We start from the raw sequence: 27,006 nt of genomic DNA, 5'->3' as shown, positions 1-27,006 counted from the left end.
ATGTAGTTTAAGCTTCCAAACCTGACCTGGTGGCCAGGGGCGTAACTTTCGATTTGCTCCAGATGGCCAAGCGAGTTGGCCCGCAGTGCGAAGCCACCGAACACAAAGATCTGTCCGGGGAGAAAAGTCTCACCCTGGACTGCATCGCTATCGATGATCGTAGGAGCCATCAAGCCTAACAGCGACGACACAGAGGAACTCTCAATGAAAGCACCAATGTCGGTGTCAAAACCGGCAGATCTCGGGTAGGGGGTCCCGAACTGTGTGTCTAAGGCAGATGGTAATAGGAGGCAGGGGACACGATGTTTTACCCAGGTTCGGGCCCTCTTGATGGAGGTAAAACCCTATGTTCTGCTTGATTTATTCTTGATGATATGAGTATTACAAGAGTTGATCTACCACGAGATCAGAGAGGCTAAACCCTAGAAGCTAGCCTATGGTATGATTGTATGTTGTCCTACAGACTAAAACCCTCCGGTTTATATAGACACCGGAAAGGGCTAGGGTTACACAAGGTCGGTTACAAGGAGGAGATATACATATCCGTATTGCCTAGCTTGCCTTCCACGCCAAGTAGAGTCCTATCCGGACACGAGACGAAGTCTTCAATCTTGTATCTTCATAGTCCAACAGTCCGGCCAAAGGATATAGTTCGGCTGTCCGGAGACCCCCTAATCCAGGACTCCCTCAATTACATTGAATAGATCTCCAAGAAGATCGAGGAGAACTTTGTATTGAGATCCAAAGAGAGAAAAGAAGCCATCTAGCTAATAACTATGGACCCGAAGGTCTATGGTAAACAACCCACACATCATCAGAGAGGCTATGGTGTTGATGTAGAAGCCCTCAGTGATCGATTCCCCCTATGGCGAAGCTTCGGAAAAGGCCCCAAGATGGGATCTCTTGGGTACAGAAGGTTGCGGTGGTGGAAATAGGGTTTCGTGGTGCTCGTGGATATTTTTGGGATATATGGATATATATATAGGAGGAAGAAGTAGGTCGGTGGAGCTATGAGGGGCCCACGAGGGTGGGGGCGCACCCAGGGGGCAGGCGCACCTCCCTGCCTCGTGGCCTCCTCGCTCCTTTCTTGATGTCTACTCCAAGTCTACTGGATCGCGTTTCTTCCAAAAGTAACTCTCCCGAAGGTTTCATTTCGTTTGGATTCCGTTTGATATTCCTTTTCTGCAAAACACTGAAATAGGCAAAAAAAACAGCAATTTGCACTGGGCCTTCGATTAGTAGGTTAGTCCCAAAAATAATATAAAAGTGTACAATAAAACCCATTAAACATCACTACACCACAACACTGATGCAATGGCACACAATCTGCCTGGAGAAAGTCATTAAGTCATTAAGGTGGCAGAAAAACTGCCGGGGATTACTTCTCCCGGCAGATAAACTATTCCCGGCAGTTTCTCTGCCCTGGCGCTTGCATTTCTCGGCAGTTAGTTTTCTCCTGGCAGATTGGTGGTGACACGTGAAATACTGTTACTGGCTGTGGAACTGCCGGCACAAACATGTCTACCCGGCAGTTAATATGCCATCACGTTGTTCACTTGCAAACTGTTCAACATATCTCTAGTTTAATATCCATTATCTATGTCAGCTGATTTGGACAAATGTCACAACTTGTATATACACTTAAATCAAAGTTACATACAGCCTCGTCCAAAACCTTAAAAGTTTAGAAACATTCATAGACTAATAATTCAGTACTTCATCGTCCATACATGTGTTCAGTAGCATTCAGCTACAAGGGTACACAAATTTTACATAAGAAAATAATATTTTATATCTTCAAACTGAGCTACACAAATGGTTAAGCACATCGCATGGCTGCAACCATGTCCAGGAAGACAAATTACATGTTCACTCTTTTGTACACTAGATTCCACCCTTTGCGCCGCTGGCGCAAGAACGAAACAAAGGCGAAGTAAGTAGAACAGAAGCAATGTGGAGTTCAATTATCATTGGCCCATAATAACTGCGTGTCAGGTACTTTAAGGCCTATAGAAGGAGCTGCAGGCGCACAATCATAAGACTTATCATCTGCAAATAGACTTTATATTCCCAGAAAGATAACACATGTTAAATTAGTCTAAAGATAAATAAAAATGGTCTAAAGGGGTACTTCAGCACGTGATCCACAAGGAAGCAATCACTTTTCATTACACACAAAAAATACTGCAATATTCATGATCATGAGAATAAAAATAAATTTGTATAATGTAAATTGGATCATTGTATTGCTTCAACTTAACACGAGAGTGTTACAAATCTGGAATCACTCTGCCTATTTACACACTAGCACCCAACCTCATTTTTCATAGCAGGCAAACACAAGAATAAAAACAGATTTGATTTGATTCAATAGTTATAGGAGTAATTGAAAATTTAGCATTATATAGTTCTTCCCTTTATCTTAACATAAAGAGAGTTTCGCAAATCAGAAATCGCTTCACCTAAGCTATATGCACAATTGTACATACGAACCCCCATTGTTTCTGTAGACGTGCTAAGGAGTGATGCTCCATTCCTGTGAACCTTCTTCTGTAATGTGATTCCCTTCTAAATTTCTGCTTCTACAGTGCCTAACAACATTTACAGGAAACCATGAAACAAACATTTTTTCAATTGCAAACAACCAACCCAGATTAAATTTAAAACTAAACCAGAGAAGCAAAAGGAGAACAAATATAGTTTTCACGTCCAACCGTCGAGCCTTTCTCAAGGATGGCTAAACAGATTAGTGGTGTAGAACGAACAACAAGAAGGTTTCCTTTTTAATTCCAAGAACAATCAAGACAAAATGCTAACTTGTATTACTGGACTGAGTTTACAAACAAATAAGAATAGGTCCGGTGTTTTGACCTAAGCATCAGAAATGTCTCCAGTCCTATTAAACAAAGCGTATTTCATCAGCCATAAACACCACACGAGTACCCAAAAGTATTATTGAGCAAGTTGATGATTTAGTTAATAAATGAATGCGTATCACAAAAGTTATTAATCTCTCGCAATCATATAACCTTGTCGATGATGGGACAAGTAGATGACGCTAATCAAAGTACACCTAGAGCAACTATGAAGCAGTATCTAACCAGTATATAGGAAATGAACCTGGATGAGGTGTATGCTGATGGGCAACAAAAGCTTCAATATTGGACAATGGAGAAAAGAAGATCATCTGCCTTAATAGCCTTATAGGACATCTTGCAACATTGTAAAAAACATAGACATGTCACTGGTCAGGTTAAAACCTCAAAACAATGAAAAAAGAACTAAAATTCGTATATTTTCCACTTCAGGCATCAGGCATATGGATCTCTCACCAGTAAGTGTGCCATAATTTGCAAGTGTTTTGGCAAACATATCATGTACACCCATAGCCGAGAAAAATATACCCGATGTGAAGATGATTTATAAGCATATTGCCTCTTCGATCACCTCCACCTCGTTCACCAAGACCTAATTCAGTCAGGAAAACAGAGAGAGATTGAACCAAATGAGCTTGCAATGTTCTCTCTGGCCTCCAACAACTTTTGCGTGAATAATTAGAAAATGGACAAAAGAAGATCACCTGCCCTACTCAGGTCTTGGTGAGTATACGAAATACAGTAAGTAATTGCAGGAATCACTTACCCATAAAAGGCATAAATACTGATGGCATATTGTTTAGTTAACAAAAAAACTACCAATCCATCTTCATAGGTCAGAGTGGCTAGCACGCGAAACTTAAATCCTCTTACTCGAACAACACATTCTGCAACACATATAGAAATCAACTCTTGTGAAACAGCATTACAAACTCTTACCAATCCATCTTCTCCGAGGGCATAACCCAAGGCATCTCCGATTTACACACACAATCTACACATTTTCTCATCATACAAATTAGGAGGCAGGTCAACTGTGGGCTTCAAGGTTGCTAGACGCCAGTACTGAAACAGTAGCAGGCAATTGTGAGTGATATTAACAAGAAAACAATGCTTTGGCACTAAGGAACAGTTCTATCTAATAAAAAGATGACAGCGGTACCTTAACTGCTAGTACTATTGTCTAATAAGAGTGAGGCATAGGCTAAAGAAAATGTCGCAAAACTTATTATATGTTTAATCCTACATTTGAGAAATTAGTATAGAAGCATTTTGTTACCAACTACCAGCAGGAAAAAAATATGTTACCTCAACACTGAACTGCTATGAAACATTTAGCTAGATGATAAATCAGGGCAGGAAAAGTAGCTACTTTTCTAGAGCAAATTTTAATATCAAATCCACATTCATGTCTACAAATTTAGCTCTTCTAGATGCAGGCACCAAAAACTTTATAGAGCGCTGTATTTATATAGTATTCAGTTGTGCAATGTCTGAACCTTAATAAATAAAGACCGATCCATGTACCTAAAAAGGGTGGATACAAGCAAATGAAATTTTACAAATCATAGCACATATACTTGCATATTAAGATAACAAAATGAAATATGACATTACACGTACACTAACCTGGCTGAAACCCTTTGCAAATCATGGGCACTAGAAATTCATCAAACAAACCACAACTACTAGAACTAGTCTCCAATCCTTTCACTGATAGAACCTGCATCAATTTGGTAGCAAGAAAAAAAAATAAGGAAGACTTGAGCCTAGTATAACTCGGTGGAAGGGGAAATCTGGCTTCCTACGGACAACTGGACAACTCCCACCGTGAGTTCTCAATCGAACACGGGAGGAGAGGTTCACAACCTTGGTAAGGAAAATCTCACCTGCATCGAGTTTCCACTGGGACGGATCTACGGAGCGTGAGCATAGCATGGAGAGGAGGCACCGCGCTCGCCATTGGCGGCAAGGAAGCCATGGTGGGGAACCCGCCCATGCTCGTCACCGCGGAGGAGGGACGCGACCGGCGGCGTCGATCAGTTCTGGTAGTGGTGTCGAAGGGAGGGAGGCGACTTCCATCTCGCACACCACAAGCGTCTGGAGGGAGGCGACGCCGAGATCCAAGCACTACCGCCATAGATCCCCATGGGGTTGCACAGATCAGCCCGGGGGGTGGGGGCGTTTGGAGGGCGTGGTCAACGGCAGAGGTGGTGGCGGCGGCGCTGGCGGCGGCGGTCGAGGAGGAGGAGGAGGAAGGGTTCGATTTGTGGCTGAACAGGTCGGGTGGCGGCCGATGGCTGTAATTCCTTTTTCTTTTGGTGAAAAAATTTGGTCTGTCGCGCGCTCTCCCACGCCAACGCGCGCGTTTTGGGCCAAATTATGTGGGCTCGCGCCACGGACAGGCCCGGCAGATACTGAGCCGTAGTTCAGTCTCCCGGCATATTTAATGACCTACGATGTAGACATCATTGCTGGCAGTGCACGTGCCCTTATTGCTTAACTTCTACCGGCAGTTTTTCCGTCATTATGTGCTTCTAGCGGCAGTAACAACATCCCCGGTAAATGATTTGCCCTTATTCTCTTATTTCTCCTGGCAGTTAATTGCCCCAAATTTAGTGTTGTGGTGTAGTGCATTCAAAATAGATAATATAATAGCATGGAACAATAAAAAATTATAGATACGTTGGAGACGTATCAAGCATCCCCAAACTTAATTATTGCTCGTCCTCGAGTAGGTAAATGATAAAAACAAAAATTTTGATGTGGAATGCTATCTAGCATAATTCTCAATGTAATTTTTTTTATTGTGCCATGAATATTCAGATCCGAGAAACTTAAGACAAAAGTTTAATATTGACATAAAAATAGTAATACTTCAAGCATACTAAGTAAGCAATCATGTCTTCTCAAAATAGCATGACCAAAGAAAGTTCATCCCTACAAAATCATATAGTTTGGTCATGCTCCATTTTCATCACACAAGAATGCTCTCATCATGCACAATCCCGATGACAAGCCAAGCAATTGTTTCATACTTTAGTAATCTCAAACTTTTTTCAATTTTTACGCAATAAATGAGCGTGAGTCATGGATATGGCACTATGGGTGAAATAGAATATAATGATGGAGGTTATGTGGAGAAGACAAAAAAAGGAGAGGAAGTCTCACATCGACGCGGCTAATCAACGGGCTAGGGAGATGCCCATCAATTGATGTTGATGCAAGGAGTAGGGATTGTCATGCAACGGATGCACTAGAGCTATAAATGTATGAAAGCTCAACAAAAGAAACTAAGTGGGTGTGCATCCAACTTGCTTGCTCATGAAGACCTGGGGCATTCGAGGAAGCCCATTGTTGGAATATACAAGCCAAGTTCTATAATGAAAAATTCCCACTAGTATATGAAAGTGACAAAACAAGAGACTCTCTATCATAAAGATCATGGTGCTACTTTAAAGCACAAGTGTGGAAAAAAGAATAGTATCATTGTCCTTTTTTATTTCTCTCTTTTTTGGGCCTTTTTTGGCCTTTCACTTTTTTGGGACAATGCTCTATTAATGATGATCATCACACTTATATTTATTTACAACTCAATGATTACAACTTGGTACTAGAACAAAATATGACTCTGTATGAATGCCTCCGGTGGTGTACAGGGAAGGGCAATGAATCAAGAGTGACATCTATGATAAATTATGCATGGTGGCTTTGCCACAAATACGATGTCAACTACATGATCATGCAAGGTAATATGACATTGATGAAGCGTGTCATAAATGAAATGGTGCAAAGTTGCATGGCAATATATCTCGGAATGGCTATGGAAATGCCATAATAGGTAGGTATGGTGGCTGTTTTGAGCAAGATATAAGGAGGTTTATCTGTTATAGAGCGTATCATATCACGGGGTTTGGATGCACCGGCGAAGTTTGCGCCAACTCACAAGGTGAGAAAGGGAAATGCGCGGTACCGAAGAGGCTAGCAATGATGGAAAGGTGAGAGTGTGTATAATCCATGGAATCAAAATTAGTCATAAAGAACTCACATACTTATTGCAAAAATCTACAAGTCATCAAAAACCAAGCATTACGCGCATGCTCCTAGGGGGGTAGATTGGTAGGAAAAGACCATCGCTCGTCCCCGACCGCCACTCATAAGGAAGACAATCAAAGAACACCTAATGTTTCAAATTTGTTACACAACGGTTACCATACGTGCGTGCATGCTGCGGGACTAGCAATCTTCAACACAAGTATCTCTCAAATTCAAAACTACTCAACTAGCACAATTCTAATATCACCATCTTTATATCTCAAAACAGTTATCAAGTATCAAACTTCTCATAGTATTCAATGCACCTTTTTATGAAAGTTTTTATTATATCAATCTTGGATGTCTATCATATTAGGACCAATTTTATAGACAAAGCAAATTACCATGCTGTTCTAAAGGACTCTCAAAATAATATAAGTGAAGCATGAGAGATCAATAATTTCTATAAAATAAAACCAATACCGTGCTCTAAAAGATATAAGTGAAGCACTAGAGCAAAATTATCTAGCTCAAAAGATATAAATGAAGCACATAGAGTATTCTTATAAATTCCGATTCATGTGTGTCTCTCCCAAAAGGTGTGTACAGCAAGTATGATTGTGGTAAACTAAAAAGCAAAGACTCAAATCATATAAGACGCTCCAAGCAAAACACATGTCATGTGGTGAATAAAAATATAGCCTCAAGTAAAGTTACCGATGGACGAAGACGAAAGAGGGGATGCCTTCCGGGGCATCCCCAAGCTTAGGCTTTTGGTTGTCCTTGAATTTTACCTTGGGGTGCCTTGGGAATCGCCAAGCTTAGTCTCTTGCCACTCCTTATTCCATAATCCATCAAATCTTTACCCAAAACTTGAAAACTTCACAACACAAAACTCAACATAAAATCTCATGAGCTCCGTTAGTATAAGAAAACAAACCACCACTTAAGGTACTGTAATGAACTCATTCTTTATTTATATTGGTTTTAAACCTACTTTATTCCAACTTCTCTATGGTTCATACCCTCCGATACTAGCCATAGATTCATCAAAATAAGCAAACAACACACGAAAAACAGAATCTGTCAAAAACAGAACAGTCTGTAGTTATCTGTAGGTTTGGAATACTTATGTAACCCCAAAAATTCTTAAATAAATTGGTGGACGTGAGGAATTTGTCTATTAATCATCTGCAAAAAGAATCAACCTAATCGCACTCTGCAGTAAAAATGGCAGCAAATCTTGTGAGCGCTAAAGTTTTTGTTTTTTTACAGCAAGATCGCAAAAACTTCCCCCAAGTCTTCCCAAAGGTTCTACTTGGCACAAACACTAATTAAAAGCATAAAACCACATCTAAACAGAGGCTAGATGAATTATTTATTACTAAACATAACCAAAAATCAAGAAACAAAAATAAAATTGGGTTGCCTCCCAACAAGCGTTATCGTTTAACGCCCCTAGCTAGGCATAAAAGCAATAATAGATCTAGGTATTATCATCTTTGGTAGGCAATTCTTCAATAGAACACTTTATAACCCTTGGGAGTTTCCTTCTTTTTATTAATGATCGAACTCCTAGTCAAGAAATCGAGAAATGCATTTGTCGCAAAAGGTTCCTTAATGATATTGAAGAAGTTGGGGTGAACACTTATTGATTTGAGATCCACATTTTCCTTACTACAAGATTCACCCTTATTTTTAGGAACATACATTAATTTGGTAATCTTGGTAGTAGGAGGATTTGGAATATTTTTAACGGATGAAAAGGTAGACCCTAAATTAGTAATAATATCCTCAAGTTTACCAATTCTTGTGGAATCTTGATCCATTCTTTCATTAGCTATAGGTTCTTTTTCTTTAAAAAAAATTAAGAGTAACCCCTACCTTAGATCCATATTGGGTGATTTGGTTGTGGATCTTTTTATCCAAATTTTCAATCAACTCCACAGAGGCAACTTTATTTTCAATAATTTCAAGCCTTTGCATCACATGTTCCAAAGTTAAAATAGTTCCATTAACCAAAAGAGGTGGTGGGCCAAACAAATCTATCATAGCATTATAAGAATCAAAAGTATGGCTACCCAAGAAATTCCCTCCGGTAATGGTATCAAGAATATATCTGTTCCAAGGAGTGATGCCTACATAAAAATTGCGAATAAGAAAGGAAGTGGATTGCTTCCTACTAGATCTATTCTGAGCATTGCAAATTCTATGTCAAGCATCTTTTAGATTTTATCCCTCCCTTTGTTTACAATTAAGAACTTCATGATCGGGAGTACTAACAATGATAGAAGGATTAGCCATGACGACACACGGCGACACAAGAAGCAAGAGGAAAAAGAGGCGAACGGAAAACGCCAAGGGTGAAGTGGGGGAGAGGAAAACGAGAGGCAAATGGCAAATAAAATGTGAGGTATAAGAGTTTGTGATGGGTACTTGGTATGTCTTGACTTGTGCGTATATCTCCCCGGCAACGGCGCCAAATCCTTCTTGCTACCTCTTGAGCACTACGTTGGTTTTCCCTTGAAGAGGAAAGGGTGATGCAGCAAAGTAGCGTAAGTATTTCCCTCGGTTTTTGAGAACCAAGGTATCAATCCAGTAGGAGACTACACGCAAGTCACCTCGCACCTACACAAACAAATAGAACCTCACAACCAACATGATAAAGGGGTTGTCAATCCCTTCACGGTCAGTTACGAGAGTGAGATCTGATAGAGATAATAAGATAAATATTTTTGGTATTTTTATGATATAGATTGAAAGTAAAGATTACAAAGTAAAATAGATTGGAAACTTATATGATGGAAAATAGACCCGGGGGCCATAGGTCTCACTAGTGGCTTCTCTCAAAATAGCATAAGTATTACGGTGGGTAAACAAATTACTGTCGAGCAATTGATAGAAAAGTGCATAATTATGAGAATATCTAGGCATGATCATGTATATAGGCATCACATCCGTGACAAGTAGACTGAGGGAGTCCTGGATTAGGGGGTGTTCGGGTAGCCGGACTATACCTTCAGCCGGACTCCTGGACTATGAAGATACAAGATTGAAGACTTCGTCCCGTGTCCGGATGGGACTTTCCTTGGCGTGGAAGGCAAGCTTGGCGATGCGGATATTCAAGATCTCCTACCATTGTAACCGACTCTGTGTAACCCTAACCCTATCTGGTGTCTATATAAACCGGAGGGTTGTAGTCCGTAGGCAATCAACTCCATACACAACAATCATACCATAGGCTAGCTTCTAGGGTTTAGCCTCCTTGATCTCGTGGTAGATCTACTCTTGTACTACCCATATCATCAATATTAATCAAGCAGGAGTAGGGTATTACCTCCATCGAGAGGGCCCGAACCTGGGTAAAAAACATCGTGTCCCTTGTCTCCTGTTACCATCCGGCCTTGACGCACAGTTCGGGACCCCCTACCCGAGATCCGCCGGTTTTGACACCGACATTGGTGCTTTCATTGAGAGTTCCTCTGTGTCGTCGCCTTTAGGCCCGATGGCTCCTTTGATCATCAACAACGATACGGTCCAGGGTGAGACTTTTCTCCCCGGACAGATCTTCGTCTTCGGCGGCTTCGCTCTGCGGGCCAATCCGCTCGGCCACCTGGAGCAGATCGAAAGCTACGCCCCTGGCCATCAAGTCAGGTTTGGAAGCTTAAACTACACGGCTGACATCCGCGGAGACTTGATCTTCGACGGGCTCGAGCCACGGCCAAGTGCGCCGCACTATCTCGAGGGGCATGATCTAGCTCTGCCCCCGGACAGTGTCCTGGAGGCCGCACACGCATCGGTTCCGACCCCTAACTCGGAGCCTATTGCGCCAATTGAGGATGAGCGGTTGGACGTCACCTCGGGGGCTGCGATCCCGAAAGCGATCGAGCCGAACGCTAGCCCCGCACTCTGCACGACCCGTGACTCCGAGGATCCGGACTCCTCCCCGGACTCCGAACCCCCCGCGCCCCTGCCAATCGAATCCGATGGGGCGCCGATAATGGAGTTCACCACCGCAGACATCTTTCAGCATTCGCCTTGTGGCGATATCCTGAACTCTCTCAAGTCTCTCTCCTTATCAGGAGAGCCCTGGCCGAACTACGGTCAGCGAGGATGGGATACGGACGATGAAGAAATTCAAAGCCCACCCACCACCCACTTGGTAGCCACTGTCGACAATTTAAACGACGTGCTCAACTTCGACTCCGGAGACATCGACAGCATGGATGACGATGCAGGAGATACCGACGAACCAACGCCCATAGGGCATTGGACAGCCACCTCATCTCACGATGTGTACATGGTGGATACCCCTAAAGGAAGCGACAACGAGGAAAAAGGGGATGGGACGGGAGATCGACCCCCCGAAAAGCAATCAAAGCGTCGGCGTAAACGCCGACCCAAGCCCCGCCTCGACAAAAACCCAGCCATAGAGCAGGACGAGCCGGTAGACGACGAGCAGGCCTTAGAGCAACCGTCCGAACAGGGCAACACGGATAGAGAAACCGAACATCCCTCCCCCGGCGAAAACGGCATTCCGGACGACCTCACGCCGAATAAACCTATGGAGCAGAAGAATCTCCACGAAAGGCTCGTTGCAACTGCACGCAGCCTAAAGAAGCAGAAGCGGAAGCTAAAAACAGCGGAAGACGCACTCCGGATTAGATGGAGCAAAGTAATCAATACCACAGATAAGTACGGCGACAGTCGCCGCACTAAAAGCTATCCGAAAAGAAAGCTACTGCCTGAATTCGACGAAGAGGCCCTAGAGCCCTCGCATTCAAAAAATGAAAAAGCCACACGGTCGGATAGACGACCCCATAAAGCGGCAAGCGGCGCCGCACCTAAATCGGCATGCGACCCACTTAAGGATTCGCATCATGGCCCAGTCAGGTCCATTTATGGGCCAAGAAAGCAAGCTCTCGTAAGCAACGCTATGAAGCCATCATCAGAATCCGGCACACCCAAATACAGGGGCGCCGCACACCCCCTATGTTTCACCGATGAGGTCCTGGACTATGAATTCCCAGAGGGATTCAAACCCGTAAACATAGAGGCATATGATGGAACAACAGACCCTGGAGTCTGGATCGAGGATTATATCCTCCACATACACATGGCTAGAGGAGATGATCTCCACGCCATAAAATATCTACCCCTTAAGCTTAAAGGGCCAGCCCGGCATTGGCTTAAAAGCCTTCCCGAAAACACAATTGGAAGCTGGGAAGAGCTCGAGGATGCTTTCCGAGCAAACTTTCAAGGGACCTATGTCCGCCCTCCGGATGCAGACGATCTTAGTCACATAACTCAACAACCCGGAGAATCAGCTCGGCAGTTCTGGAATAGATTCCTCACTAAAAAGAATCAGATAGTCGACTGTCCGGACGCCGAAGCCTTAGCAGCTTTCAGGCATAACGTCCGAGACGAATGGCTCGCCAGACACCTCGGCCAAGAAAAGCCAAGAACAATGGCCGCACTAACAAGCCTCATGACCCGCTTTTGTGCAGGGGAGGACAGCTGGTTGGCAAGGTGCAGCCCCAGCGACCCAAGTACATCCGAAACTAGGGATGGAAACGGAAAACCGCGACGCAACAAGGACCGTCGCCGGACTAAGGACAAAAGTCCGAAGAGCACGGCAGTCAATGCCGGATTCAAAGGCTCACGACAAAATCAGGAAAAATCGCCCCCTCAGGATAACAGGGACGATCCATCCAACCTAAATAAAATCCTGGACAGGATATGTCAGATACACAGTACTCCCGGGAAGCCTGCTAACCATACCCACAGAGACTGTTGGGTTTTCAAACAATCCGGCAGACTCAATGCCGAACACAAGGGGCTCGACACACCAAGCGAAGACGAGGACGAACCCCAAAAGCAGAGCACCAGGAAACAAAAGAACTTCCCACAAGAAGTAAAAACAGTGAACTCACTTCACATAACAAAACGTGCGGCGCCCGTAAAGGTACGCACCACACGGCCCATCCCCAAAGGGTCCTGCCACTGGTTGTCAAAACCGATCATCTTCGATCAGCTAGATTATTCTAGGAATATCAAGAATGTAGTCTGGACTGCCTTGATACTCGATCCAATAATTGGCGGACTCCAGTTTTCAAATGTCCTTATGGACGGCGGCAGCGGACTAAACCTGATATATCAGGATACAATCCAGCACATGGGGATAAACCCAGCAAGAATCCGCCGCAGCAAAACCTCCTTTCAAGGGGTAACACCTGGTCCGGACACCCATTGTATGGGTTTTCTCCGGCTCGAAGTTATATTCGGCTCTGCCGATAACTTCCGCCGCGAAAAGCTGACCTTCCATATCGTCCCGTTCTCAAGTCGCTATCAAGCACTACTGGGACGCGAAGCTTTCGCCCGCTTTAACGCAATACCGCATTATGCATCTCTCACGCTTAAGATGCCCGGTCCACGAGGCATCATCTCTTTGAAGGGGAAGCACTAAAGTGCGCCTCCCCAAGCGGGGGACTGTGCGGCCGCTTTGACAGCCCCACAGTAAAATGGCCTCACCGGCCAAAAAACTTCGAAATAGGTCATTAAAGACCACGAACGCGGATAGACGAGTTCGGTACAAAATCATCATTGATACAGGCTTAGTGGCCATATACCCCCGCACTAGGGGCTCCATGCATATACAATAAGAGACAATAAAGCTCAATTTTATATATTTTACTTTACACTTTGTTTATTTTAAACTTTTGTTCGGCACGACCCGTTTTCAACTCAGTTCCTCTCTTTTACAGATGAACGTCGTGCGGCGCCCGTCCAGGATACGGCACAACGGAGACACAGGCGCAGACGTGCAGTAGGGACCCGTCCTAAAGGATTCTTTTTAGATTAAGACCCTGCGTAAACCTTTTTTACTGTCTCTTGTTGCTACACATCCCCTGGTTTTTTCTGATATAACCAAGGAGGAGGCTGGCGTCTTGGCATGTGGCCACGTCAGAAATTTTTGCACGTACCTGGACACTAGGGGCTTTTTTAATAAAGAGTGTTGTTTCGCCCGCACTCATAAAGACCGAACACCTTAGGGAGTGTTCGGCGTCGCGAGTTTTGGCATTATATGCATCAGCTCCGAATCATGTCTTTGGTCAAATGTTGGGTTGCCCGGCTCCTGAGTTCGGCTACCTTACGTTCCGCTCTATCGGCTAAGGTAGCACCAGGAGAACTACTGCGATTGTGCCCCCGGTTCGGCCGGGCGAGCACCTCAGTAGAGAAAGCCGAAAACTGACTGTCATGATGTAGCGTGAGACTGGTCAGCCACTCGATGACCTATCGGAATCTATCGGATTCCTCCGCTTTAACGAAGGGCCGCTTCCCGGTCAGGCACATACGCGCCCCGAATTCGGACGAGCGCAGTTGCCACCAAGGAGCTACCTAAAGAGTCTCATTGTCAAACTCCTATGGCTAAGTGAAAGTGTTAAAGCATTATAGTCCGGTTGCCTGGCCCGCTGCGCTATCACCTCCTTTGTAGGACCAAGACGTTGGGTTAAGTGTGAAAATGCGTCTTCTGCGAGCACCCCCGCACTATGTGCGTGGGGGCTGAAGCCAACGACTGCCATCTTTCAGATTCTATATATATATATATATCTTAAAACGGCCGCACAGGAGGTGTTCCCAATACTTGGAGGCACAAGTATAAAAAAGGCCACTACAGTTTATCAAAATATTACTTTATAATTACATATGCTATCATAACATAGCATCTTTCGGGCACTGCGTCTCTATTACACGAGCGCCTTCAAGAACTTCCTGAAAATAGTGCTCGGAGGGTACTCGGCTTTTGTCCGAATCTCGGGACGCAACAACGGTGGTCTCCATCTCTGCCCAGTATGTCTTAACACGGGCAAGAGCCATCCTAGCGCCCTCTATGCATGCTGACCTCTTCATTGCATTTATACGCGGCACCGCGTCAAGGAATTGCTGCACCAAGCTGAAATAACTCTTCGGCTCCGATCTCCCCGGCCACAGGTGACCCATGACGTACTTCATGGCGAGTCCAGACAACCTATTCAGTTCGGCCCATTGAGCCAAACGATCATCCACTGCCAGTGGACGCTCTGGATTGTGAAACTGCGACCAGAAAAGCTTTTCCACTTCGCGATCTTTCTGATCTCGAAAGTGTTCGGTCGCATCAGCAGCACTCGCTGCCAAGTCCAGATAGGTATCCTCCACACTCCACATCCGGTCCAACGGAGCAAACTTCGGATCACAAAATTTCCTTCGCAGCATAAAGGGCTTTCCAGCCGCAATCTGTTCGGCCTGACGCAGCTCCTCCTTCGCAGCTCTCATCGCAGAGCGAGCGTCCTTGGCATCGGCAACGGCCTTCTCTAAGTCCGTCTGTCTCGCCCGGTCTTCTTTCTCAAGAAGTTTGCAACGGTCTGCAGCGCTCTTTAACTTCTCGGCCATCTCGGCCATCTCTTCTTTGCTTCGGCAGTGAGCAGCCTGTTCGGCTCTCAGCTCTTCAAGGGCCTTCTCGGCAGCCGCATCGCTTTTTCTGGCTTGCTCCTTAGCTCGGGCAAGTTCTGCCCTAAGATTCTCCACGGCGGCCGTACCATCTGCGTCAAGCACACACATTGTAAGACACTGGCATGAAGCTCCTCTTACCTGATGCCGCCCGAAGAATTACATACCTTGAGCCTCATCAAGCCGCTTGTTGACAAGCGCGATGTCGGCATCTGCCACGTCCAGTTGCCGCTTTAGTTCGGCTACATCATCAGTTCGGCTAGATTCCGGACACCTCGCCACCTACATTCAAAGGCGACATCTTAGACCTGGGATTATGATCCTCTGCGTGCCGTCATTTCTTGACAACGCGCAGAGTCTCAGGGGCTACTATCTACACAGGGCGCATCTTACTTATGCGCAACTGACAAAAGTGTACACTATCTAACGTACCTCAAAACCCGTCAGTAAACTTTTGACGGCCTCATGCAATCCGCTTTCTGCGGATGAAATCCTTTCAATCACCGTGCCCATCAATGCACGGTGCTCCTCTGAGATAGAAGCTCGCCCCAGCAGAATCTTTAGCTCCTCCGGCCGAGCACCAGACGGTGCCGGACTTGTCCTATGGCCTCTTTCGAAGGCCGCACGCGGAGAGCCTTGGGGGGCCACATAGCTATCTTCCGCCCCTGCCGGATTCAGAGAAACCCTCCGCGACGACACCTCAGGGTCGCCCGCCTCGCTAGGCGGTACGGCAGGGGGAGGCGTCCCGCTCTCCATCATCTCCGGAAGAAGATCCCCCGAAGACGAGCTCTGCTGAGAAGGGCTGAGGTCCGAGCTACAAGGTAAAATTTCGGTTAATCTTCTCAGATATAAATCAAGGATTTCTTTCATCCCTCAAAAGGAAAACCTCTCTCTACTTACGGCTCGCTGGAGGGCTGATCCCTTTGAGGGCGTAGTTCGGCCGAGGAACTCCCCGGCGTCGGACCCTCTGACGAGGATTTTCTCCCCCGCTTCGGGGCCATGGTCTCCGGGTCGTCAGAGGCGGCCCTCTTCTTCCCCTTGGGAGAGGAATTGTCGGTTCCTCCCTTCGGAGCAGCCTCCTTCGAGGAGGCCATAGTTCCCTTGTCCTTCCCCTTACTTCCCTCCAAAGGCATTATCTTCAACATCCTGACAAGCACGGGATCCGGCCTGGTTTCGGGAAGGGGAGCCGGACACCTGATCAGCTTTGCCTTCGCTATCCACTCCTGTTTAAAAGGACAACTCTTTTAGGGGCAAGTTTATGACGATTATATGGATAGTAGGTCCGGGCACAAGGTTACTTACTTCGGTATCCGGGCGATTGCAGCTTAGGCCTGCGTCCTCGGTCAAATCCGGACACATCATTTGTGATCCGAAGAACAGTTTATACATCTCCACGGGCGTTGCGCCCATAAAATGATGGAGAGCTCGTGGTCCCTCCGGATTAAACTCCCACAGACGAAGGGAGCGACGTTTGCCGGGCAGTGTTCGGCGAATCAGCATGACCTGCGTCACCTTGACCAGGTTGAGGTCTCTTTCTAAGAGATCCCTGATGCGGCCCTGCAACAAGGGCACGTCTTTGGATAACCCCCAATCTAATCCTTTGTTGACCCATGACGCTAGCCGTGATGGGGGACCCGAGCGAAAGGCAGGAGGCGCCGCCCACTTGGCGCTCCTGGGAGCGGTGATATAGAACCATTCTCGTTGCCACAAGCCGAGCTCCTCTTGAAAGGAGCCCTCGGGCCATGGAGCATCAGCATTCTTACTTATGACAGCGCCTCCGCACTCTGCGTGCCGTCCCTCGATCATCTTCGGCTCCACTCCAAAAGTCTTGAGCCATAATCCGAAGTGAGGAGTGACACGGAGGAACGCTTCGCACACAACGATGAATGAGGAAATGTGGAGGATGGACTCCGGAGCTAAGTCATGAAATTCCAGCCCGTAATAAAACAGCAGCCCCCTCACGAAGGGATCCATCGGGAAGCCTAACCCCCGAAGGAAGTGAGACATGAACACTACGCTCTCACCGGGCTGGGGACTGGGAATAGCCTGCCTTTGAGCAGGCAACCTATGCGAAATTTCGGCGGTCAAGAACTTAGCCTCTCTCAACTTTAGCACGTCCTCCTCCGTGACGGAGGAGGGCATCCATCGGCCTTGAAGGTCGGAACCGGACATTGTCGAAGGTCCGAAGCGCCTGGAATCTGGAGCCTAGGGTGTTGGAACTCGAGGCGACGGGCGAACTCGTTTGAGATTGGAAAAAGGAGTAAGGCCTTGGTCTCTTTATAAGAGGTTGAATACCAGGAGCCCTCCCGGTAACCATTTAGGACTCGCTTTTAATCGAGAAAACATGCTAACGGGCACGATTGGGTTACCCACGTCCGTATTGATGAGAATCCCGTAAAAGGGGGGCACACGATCTCTTCTTTGACAAGACGTGCCAAGGTAACCGCCTCGCAAAACACGCTGAGGTGGAAAAGTGAAAACGATTCGAGTAAAGGACTTGGCTGTAGTGTGATGACGCACTGCGGAATACGTCAGCAGATTTGATTTGTGTTAATATTATTCTCTCTATGGCAATATGTGGAAGCTTATTTTGCAGATCCGGACACTACTCTTGGTGTCTACAATCTTCTATGAAGGACTTGGAGAAGGAACCTGCCTTGCAATGGCGAAGACAATTTGCACGCTGGACTCGTCGTCATTGAAGCCTGGTTCAGGGGCTACTGAGGGAGTCCTGGATTAGGGGGTGTTCGGGTAGCCGGACTATACCTTCAGCCGGACTCCGGGACTATGAAGATACAAGATTGAAGACTTCGTCCCGTGTCCGGATGGGACTTTCCTTGGCGTGGAAGGCAAGCTTGGCGATGCGGATATTCAAGATCTCCTACCATTGTAACCGACTCTGTGTAACCCTAACCCTATCCGGTGTCTATATAAACCGGAGGGTTGTAGTCCGTAGGCAATCAACTCCATACACAACAATCATGCCATAGGCTAGCTTCTAGGGTTTAGCCTCCTTGATCTCGTGGTAGATCTACTCTTGTACTACCCATATCATCAATATTAATCAAGCAGGAGTAGGGTATTACCTCCATCGAGAGGGCCCGAACCTGGGTAAAAAACATCGTGTCCCTTGTCTCCTGTTACCATCCGGCCTTGATGCACAGTTCGGGACCCCCTACCCGAGATCCGCCGGTTTTGGCACCGACATAGACCGAAACGATTCTGCATCTACTACTATTACTCAACACATCGACCGCTATCCAGCATGCATCTAGAGTATTAAGTTCATAAGAATGGAGTAACGCATTAGGCAAGATGACATGATGTAGAGGGATAAACTCAAGCAATATGATATAAACTCCATTTTTTTATCCTTGATGGCAACAATACAATGCGTGCCTTGCTGCCCCTGCTGTCACTGGGAAAGGACACCGCAAGATTGAACCCAAAGCTAAGAACTTCTCCCATTGCAAGAAAGATCAATCTAGTTGGCCAACCCAAACTGATAATTCGAATATACTTGCAAAGATAACAAATCATACATAAAAGATTTCAGAGAAAAATCAAATATTGTTCATAGATAATCTTGATCATAAACCCACAATTCACTGGATCTCGACAAACACATCGCAAAAAGAATTACATCGAATAGATCTCCAAGAAGATCGAGGAGAACTTTGTATTGAGAGCCAAAGAGAGAGAAGAAGCCATCTAGCTAATAACTATGGACCCGAAGGTCTGTGGTAAACTACTCACACATCATCGGAGAGGCTATGGTGTTGATGTAGAAGCCCTCCGTGATCGGTTCCCCCTCCGGCGGAGCTCCGAAAAAGGCCCCAAGATGGGATCTCTTGGTTACAGAAGGTTGCGGTTGTGGAAATAGGGTTTTGCGGTGCTCCTGGAAGTTTTTGGGGTATATGGATATATATATATAGGAGGAAGAAGTAGGTCAGTGGAGCTATGAGGGGCCCACGAGGGTGGGGGCGCGCCCAGGGGGGCAGGCACGCCTCCCTGCCTCGTGGCCTCCTCACTCCTTTCTTGACGTCTACTCCAAGTCCCCTGGATCATGTTTGTTCCAAAAATAACTCTTCCGAAGGTTTCATTCCGTTTGGATTCCGTTTGATATTCCTTTTCTGCGAAACACTGAAATAGGCAAAAAAATTAGCAATTTGCACTGGGCCTTGGGTTAGTAGGTTAGTCCCAAAAATAATATAAAAGTGTATAATAAAGCCCATTAAACATCCAAAATAGATAATATAATAGCATGGAACAATAAAAAATTATAGATACGTTGGAGATGTATCAGTTTTTTACATCCCCGTTTGCGATTAATGCATTGCACACAGTTTCGTCGAAGGGTCTCTGATCGTAGTGTCATGTTAGTAGCATCCTGCAGTAGTGTGAGTTTGTCCTATGATCAATTGTTCTCGCTTGACTTCTAAATCAATGTACTCTAACATAGGTGACCTAGTCGTCGACCCTCTCTAGATGAAGTTTTCTAAGTGTTTTCTAGTCTTGCTTTTTCTCTTTGCATTTTAGTTGCTTTGCCCCTTTCAAAAAAACTTCATCTAGTTGTTCCTTTTCTTGCATATTTCCTTTCTTAGTTAGATTTCTTTCGGCTATTAATTCATTGCAAATCCTTGTGCAATTATATTGCAAAGTGAGCTGAGCTTGACAAAATTTTCCTTTCTGTCATGAACACGATCCCTCTGATCCGAAACGCACTGGTGCCACCGAACTGCAATTAACATTGCTTACATGTTCATTGGACCAACTGACGTGAATTGTCTCGGATACACCCATGTGATCTACCTGTGGCATTCCATTTCTCAGACGCACTGATTGATCCTACTCGGAAACACCTATCTCATCACAAAAAACTTTTGCCATATTTCCTTCAGATTTCTTCCAACTCAACTCTATGATCTGACCCCTCTAATGCATTCAATGTCATCTCAGCTAGATGTGTTACTCAAGGACCCTACCTATTGGACCTATGACCATAAGCTAAACCCTTCCTAGAAACTGATGTCAAATGAGGGGAGAGTGTGCACATAAAAGCTTATCTAAACTCTCTTTTAAAGAGAGAAGTGCACTTCATAAGGGGAGAGAAACCTATATGTTTCCAAGTGGGAAGAAACATATATTTGTTAGATCATTCTGTATGATCTTTTGTGCTCTGTTTTTTTTTCTTTTGCTCTGATTTTGTCTCACCCTACCTACTCCCAATATCTTCTTCGGGGGGAGGAAGTTTAAAGTATAGGGGAGAAAAATCTCTGGAATTCTATTGCAAATCTTTTTGTGACCTCTTTGGGACATGCCTTCTCTTAAGGAAGTATTCACCTAGTGATACTAATCCCTTCACATGTCATCCCAATCTTGGTATTTGATAACCCACAAGTATAGGGGATCGCAACAGTTTTCAAGGGTAGAGTATTCGACCTAAATTTATAGGTTTGACACAAGGGGAGCCAAAGAATATTTGAAGGTATTAGCAGCTGAGTTGTCAATTCAACCACACCTGGAGATTAATTATCTACAACAATGTGATCAGTAGCAAAGTAATATGATAGTTTTGATAGTAGTGACAGTAGCAATGGTAAAGGTAATAGTGATAGCAGTAGTTTTGTAGCAAGTGCAATAGTAACAGCAGTAGTAATAACTTAGCAAGAACAATATAGGATAAATTCGTAGGCATTGGATCAGTGACTTGTTGGATGATATTCATCATGAGACAGTTATAACCTAGGGCGATACGGCACTAGCTCCAATTCATCAATATAATGTAGGCATGTATTCCGTAAATAGTCATACGTGCTCATGGAAAGAACTTGCATGACATCTTTTGTCCTACCCTCCCGTGGCAGCGGGGTCCTATTGGAAACTAAGGGATATTAAGGCCTCCTTTTAATACAGAACCAGATCAAAGCATTAACACACGGTGAATACATGAACTCCTCAAACTACGGTCATCACCGGGAGTGGTTCTGACTATTATCACTCCAGGGTTGCCGGATCATAACACGTAGTAGGTGACTATAACTTGCAAGATCGGATTTAGAACATGGATATAATGGTGATAACATAAACGGTTCAGATCTGAAATCATGGCACCCGGACCCAAAGTGACAAGCATTAAGCATGGCAAAGTCATAACAACATTAATCTTAGAACATAGTGGATACTAGGGATCAAGCCCTAACAAAACTAACTTGATTACATGATGAATCTCATCCAACTCCTCACCGACTAGTGAGCCTACGAAGGAATTACTCACTCCCGGTGGGGAGCATCATGGAATTGGCGATGGAGAAGGGTTGGTGATGACGAAGAACGAAGACCCCCTCTTCGGAGCCCCAAAACGGGCTCCAGATCTGGCCTCCCAATGAAGAACAGGAGGAAACGGTGCCTCCGTCTCCTAGATCACGATAATTCTTTCTCCCTGATTTTTTCTAGGAAAATAGGATTTTATAGCGCCGGCTTCAGGGTCTGTGGGGCCACCAGGTGGGGACAACCCACCTGGGCATGCCAGGAGGGGGGCGCGCCCTGGTGGGTTGTGCCCACCCAGGTGCCCCCCTCCGGTGGGTCTTGGCTCCAAAAATTCTTGTTTATTGTATAAAATTCCTTGCAAAGTTTCGTTCCATTTCAAGAACTTTTAATTCTGCACAAAAACAACACCATGGTAGTTCTGCTGAAAACAACATCAGTCCGGGGTTAGTTTCATTCAAATCATGCAAATTAGAGTCCAAAACAAGAGGAAAAGTTTTAGGAAAAGTAGATACGTTGGAGACGTATCAACTCCCCCAAGCTTAAACCTTTGCTTGTCCTCAAGCAATTCAGTTGATGAATTGAAAGTGAAAAAGAAAATATTTTACGAACTCTTTTGCTCTTGTTTGCATAAATAAGCTTAAACAGCACCCAGGTTTTCAGCCAACATTATAACTAACCATGCCAACAATAACTCTTAAAGATTATATTAACTCATATCAATGACATAATCAGCTAGCGAGCAGTAATAAGATATCTCAAACGGCAACACGTTGTCAAAACAACCATGATATAATATGACAATAGTGGTATCTCGCTAGCCCTTTCTGAGACCGCAAAACATAAATGCAGAGCACCTCCAAAGTTCAAGCAGCGACTAAACATTGTAATTCATGGTAGAAAAGATCCAGTCATGATGCACCCAACATTAGCTACACACAATGCATAAGTCATGACAACAGTGCTCTCAGATTCTGGCGCTTGTTATAGAAGGTGATGACACAACATAAATGTAAATAGATAGTCCCTTCACAGAGGGAAGCAGTGATCTGCAGAGGTGCCAGAGCTCAAGTTTTGAAACAGAGGTAAATGATATTTTGAGACATGCACCTTTCTCATTTACTTCACGACTATCAGTTATCAATATCTTCCATGCTAAGCACGCTAGTGCCGATTCCCAAGTGATAAAAGTAAAGGTTTACCCCCCTCCACCAACAATCACACTCCACGGCTTGTCCGAAACGAGTGTCATCCAAACCAACAACAGTCCCGGGGGAGTTTTGTTTAATTAATTGCATTTTTGAGTTCGGGACTGGGAATCCCTATTACCGCCCTTTTCTCGTGCGATGGCGAGTGAATAAACACTCGACCTGAGAATAACCCACTTAGCATGGAAGATACCGACCACCTCCTATCGTTCCATGAACGATCCAGGCACACAAAAATGATATTTTTTAGAATTTTTTAGAGGTGGCACATGCAAATTTACTTAGGACGGCAGGGTAATACCGCATATAGGTAGGTATGGTGGACTCATCTGGAATAACTTTGGGTTCAAAATTTTTGATGTACAAGCAGAATTCCCACTTAGTACAGGCAAAGGCTAGCAATTAGATTGAGAAGCGGCCAGCTAGAGAGCAACAACGGTCATGAACATGCATTATGCATAAGTAACATTGGACACTAGCATGAGTAGGATATGAACACCATGAACATAAATATCATAGAGGCTATGTTGGTTTTTATTCAACTACATGAATGAACATGTGCCAAGTCAAGCCACTCGAACATTCAGTGGAGGATACCATATCATCATACTACATCCCAATCATTTTAACGCAATGTTGATATCCAAGATAAATCATTATCCACTCCTAGCTACTTATGCATGGCATGAGAAACTATAATCTCTAATTGTCATTGCAAACATGTTTAATCATAATGGGTTGAATCATGGATACTAGGTTAAACATATTTACACAAACAGAACAAGTCGAGTTCATACCCGTTTCTCTCTGCCACGGCCAGTTCATTGAATATCGTCATTATAGCCTTTCACTTGCACGACCGAACGATATGAAAATAATAACAGTGCAAGAATGTCGTGGACTAAGCTGGAATCTGCAAGCATTTTATTCAACAGGAGAAGACAAGGTAAAATGGGCTCTTTATTGGATCAACAATTATTCAAATGTGAGCCACTCAACATTTTCATCGTGGTCTTCTCCTCGGTAAGAGTCGAATAAAAGAAAGAAGAAGTTCACAGAAACACACTGAAATATTTTTGGAGTTTTTGGTTTTCTTGAACAAGCAAATAAAAAAGAGAAAGCAAAAAACGAGAAAAACTATTTACACAGGAAAGCTCCCAACAAGCAAAAGAAGAAGAAGGAAATCTTTTGGGGTTTTCTTTTCAATGCTACAGCTAAGCATGCATAGAAAGTAAACTAACTACAACTATTTTTTGGTTTTTTCTAAGGTTTTTCAAACACACAAGAAGAAAGCAAGAAAAATAAATTAAGCATGAATGATTCAATGAAAAAGTGTGAGCACCAACAAATGGAATGAAATGTGTGAACATGAATATAATGTCGTTGAGAAACACATACTCACCCAAGCTTAGGATTTTGGCCTAACTTGGTAATCAATCAGAAATCTAGATAGAGGCCGGCGTGGTAGCTCACGAAGTCTCTCGGTGCCGATGCCTCGGCCTGTCGTGCTGCCTCCACTGTCGCGTTGTGAGCTCGTGCCTTGCTCTCAAGAACAAAACGTCTTCCTTTGCTGTGATAGTCAAAAAGAGCAGGTGCAGGCAAATATGTGTGCACAGCAGATGTTTGGTTAAACAACATATTGTAAGTGAAGTTATGAATTTTTCCTTTGAGGACCTTATACTTTTAAAACATCAAAGTCTAAATACTGCGTGGATAGGATAGGGTCAAAGGGTAGAGGTGAAACACCAAGCCCTCGTGCTAAACGCATGGCATAAATTCCACCATAGAAACAACCACTATTAGCGTTATGCTGCAATCTGCGTGTAACAATCTCTGCAAGGTTATAACTCCTTTCACCGGTAAGAGCGGTGCGTATGAGGCTCAAGTCTGGAGCACAGAGCGTGCTACAGTCTTGCTTGCCAACTATACATTTCCCGTTAAATAATGCAAAGTACTGAATTGCGGGAAAATGAATGCTCTTTAGTCTACCTTGTGTCACTCCCCTCGTCTCACTGTAGCAAAGACCAATCAAGAATGATTGGTACTCAGCCCTTGGTGGTTCGTCAAGTGAACCCCGGAATGGGAGTTTGCAGTGCTGAGCAAAACTCTCTAGTGAGATGGTAAATGAATTTTCATAAAGCTTAAATGACACCCTAGACTCACGGGGATGGAATTTAAATCCTTTGATAAATGATTCGGTGAGAGTGTGGCGTTGCTCGCACTTATCTGAAATGTAGGGACCGATATAGGCATTATGAACATATTGCTTAAATTCCTCATTAATGCCCACACGCATCATAATCGCAAGGCCATAAGCATGTTTTGGTGGCTGCATCTCAGATGGAACTTTCACTTGGTTCGACATAAGACGGACGAGCGGAGCTGTCACTAGAAGATGCACCCGAGGATCTCCTCGAAGAACTCCTTCCAAATATGTTCATCATGTTCGCGTACAATTTTCTGGAAAAAAATTGAGTGAAAAAAATTTATCAACAAAACTTTATAAGATTGATAGCAACTACTCATAGGGATACCTAGAAGCCATAGCAAGCATTCAAACTAGTTCAAACTCTAAGAATTCAACATGCAAGCTCATCTACAGCAGCGCCAAGAGTAGCTAATTATTCAAAATATAAACCACTAAAACAAAAACTAATTGGACAAACGGTGGAGTCACATACTGAAAGGATCGATATAGTTGACTAGAGGGGGCTGAATAGGCAACTAACAATTTTAGCTTTTCTTTACCAAATTAAATTTTGCATAAAAGTAGGTTGTCTACATGTGCAACTAGGTGAGCAACCTATATGATGCAACAACAACAAGCACACAAGCAAGCAAGGGAAGTAACACAAATAAGCTTGCACAAGTAAAGGTACGAGATAACCAAGAGTGGAGCCGGTGAAGACGAGGATGTGTTACCGAAGTTTCTTCCTTTTGAGGGGAAGTACGTCTCCGTTGGAGCGGTGTGGAGGCACAATGCTCCCCAAGAAGCCACTAGGGCCACCGTATTCTCCTCATGCCCTCACACAATGCGAGATGCCATGATTCCACTATTGGTGCCCTTGGAGGCGGCGACCGAACCTTTACAAACAAGGTTGGGGCAATCTCTACAACTTAATCAGAGGCTCCCAACAACACCACGAAGCTTCACCACAATGGACTATGGCTCCGTGGTGACCTCAATCGTCTAGGGTGCTCAAACACCCAAGAGTAACAAGATCCACTAGGGATTAGTGGGGGAATCAAATTTCTCTTGGTGGAAGTGTAGATCGGGGCCTTCTCAACCAATCCCGAGCAAATCAACAAGTTTGATTGGCTAGGGAGAGAGATCGGGCGAAAATGGAGCTTGAAGCATTAATGGAGCTTTGGGGGAAGAGGTAAGTCAACTTTGGAGAAGAAGACCCTCTTATATAGTGGGGGAAACAATCCAACCGTTACCCCCGTGAACAGCCCTGCAGAGGGCGGTACTACCACTGAGGGCAGCGGTACTACCGCTGGGACTGCGGTACTACCGCTCCTCCACGCGATACTGCCATTCGGACCCCTGCATGGTACTACCACGGTGGTAGGGCGGTACTACCGCTCTCGAGCGGCACTACCGCATCTACTGCCGCTGCTTAGTGCCGCACAATCCGACACGAGAGGCGACCCCCTCGAATCGACGCGGTAGGAGCCCGGTGCCGCAGCGGTACTACGGCGAGGACCCACAGGCGGTACTACCGCTGCCGAGCGGTACTGCCGCCTGTGGCTCTTGAGCGGTACTACCGCTGGGAACCGCGGTACTACCGCTGGGACCCAAAACAAGCACAAAGGAAGGGGAATGAGCTCTCCATTGAAGCAGAAAGGCTCAAAGGGTGTGAAAAGGATGTGTACATGTTGATTCCACCCTAGCCTTACCAAAGCGGACCCCCTCTTGACAGTACGGTGCCTTCTATGAAACTAGTCCACCAAAATAGAAATGAAAGAGCTACACCGTCTTGAATAACACTCCGAGGGGAAAGAAAACGTCTTGTGCCAAAGGATGAAACTCTGAAATGCACAAAGCACACGATTAGTCTGCAAACATGTTGTCATCAATCACCAAAACTACATCAAGAGAGATATGCCTTAACACATACCAAGCAACAATC

General features: G+C 44.9%; 1 long non-coding RNA gene across 4 annotated transcripts; it reads right to left on the bottom strand.

Moving 5' to 3' along the window:
* Positions 1-1,693: 1,693 nt before the first annotated feature.
* LOC123104644 (uncharacterized) lies at positions 1,694-5,192 on the bottom strand. Of its 4 annotated transcripts, XR_006450469.1 has the most exons (5): positions 4,766-5,192; positions 4,506-4,599; positions 3,816-3,941; positions 3,333-3,468; positions 1,694-3,212 (listed from the first exon to the last, which is right to left on the bottom strand). It is a non-coding gene; the product is annotated as an uncharacterized lncRNA (long non-coding RNA). The 4 variants fall into 4 exon arrangements; XR_006450468.1 differs by having other exon boundaries at positions 1,694-3,468; XR_006450467.1 differs by having other exon boundaries at positions 3,333-3,941; positions 4,766-5,191.
* Between the last annotated feature and the right edge of the window lie 21,814 nt (positions 5,193-27,006).

The sequence above is a fragment of the Triticum aestivum genome, chromosome 5A (genome assembly GCF_018294505.1).
Source record: "Triticum aestivum cultivar Chinese Spring chromosome 5A, IWGSC CS RefSeq v2.1, whole genome shotgun sequence".
Taxonomy (NCBI): domain Eukaryota; kingdom Viridiplantae; phylum Streptophyta; class Magnoliopsida; order Poales; family Poaceae; genus Triticum; species Triticum aestivum.
This window is presented reverse-complemented; position numbering and strand designations above follow the sequence as displayed.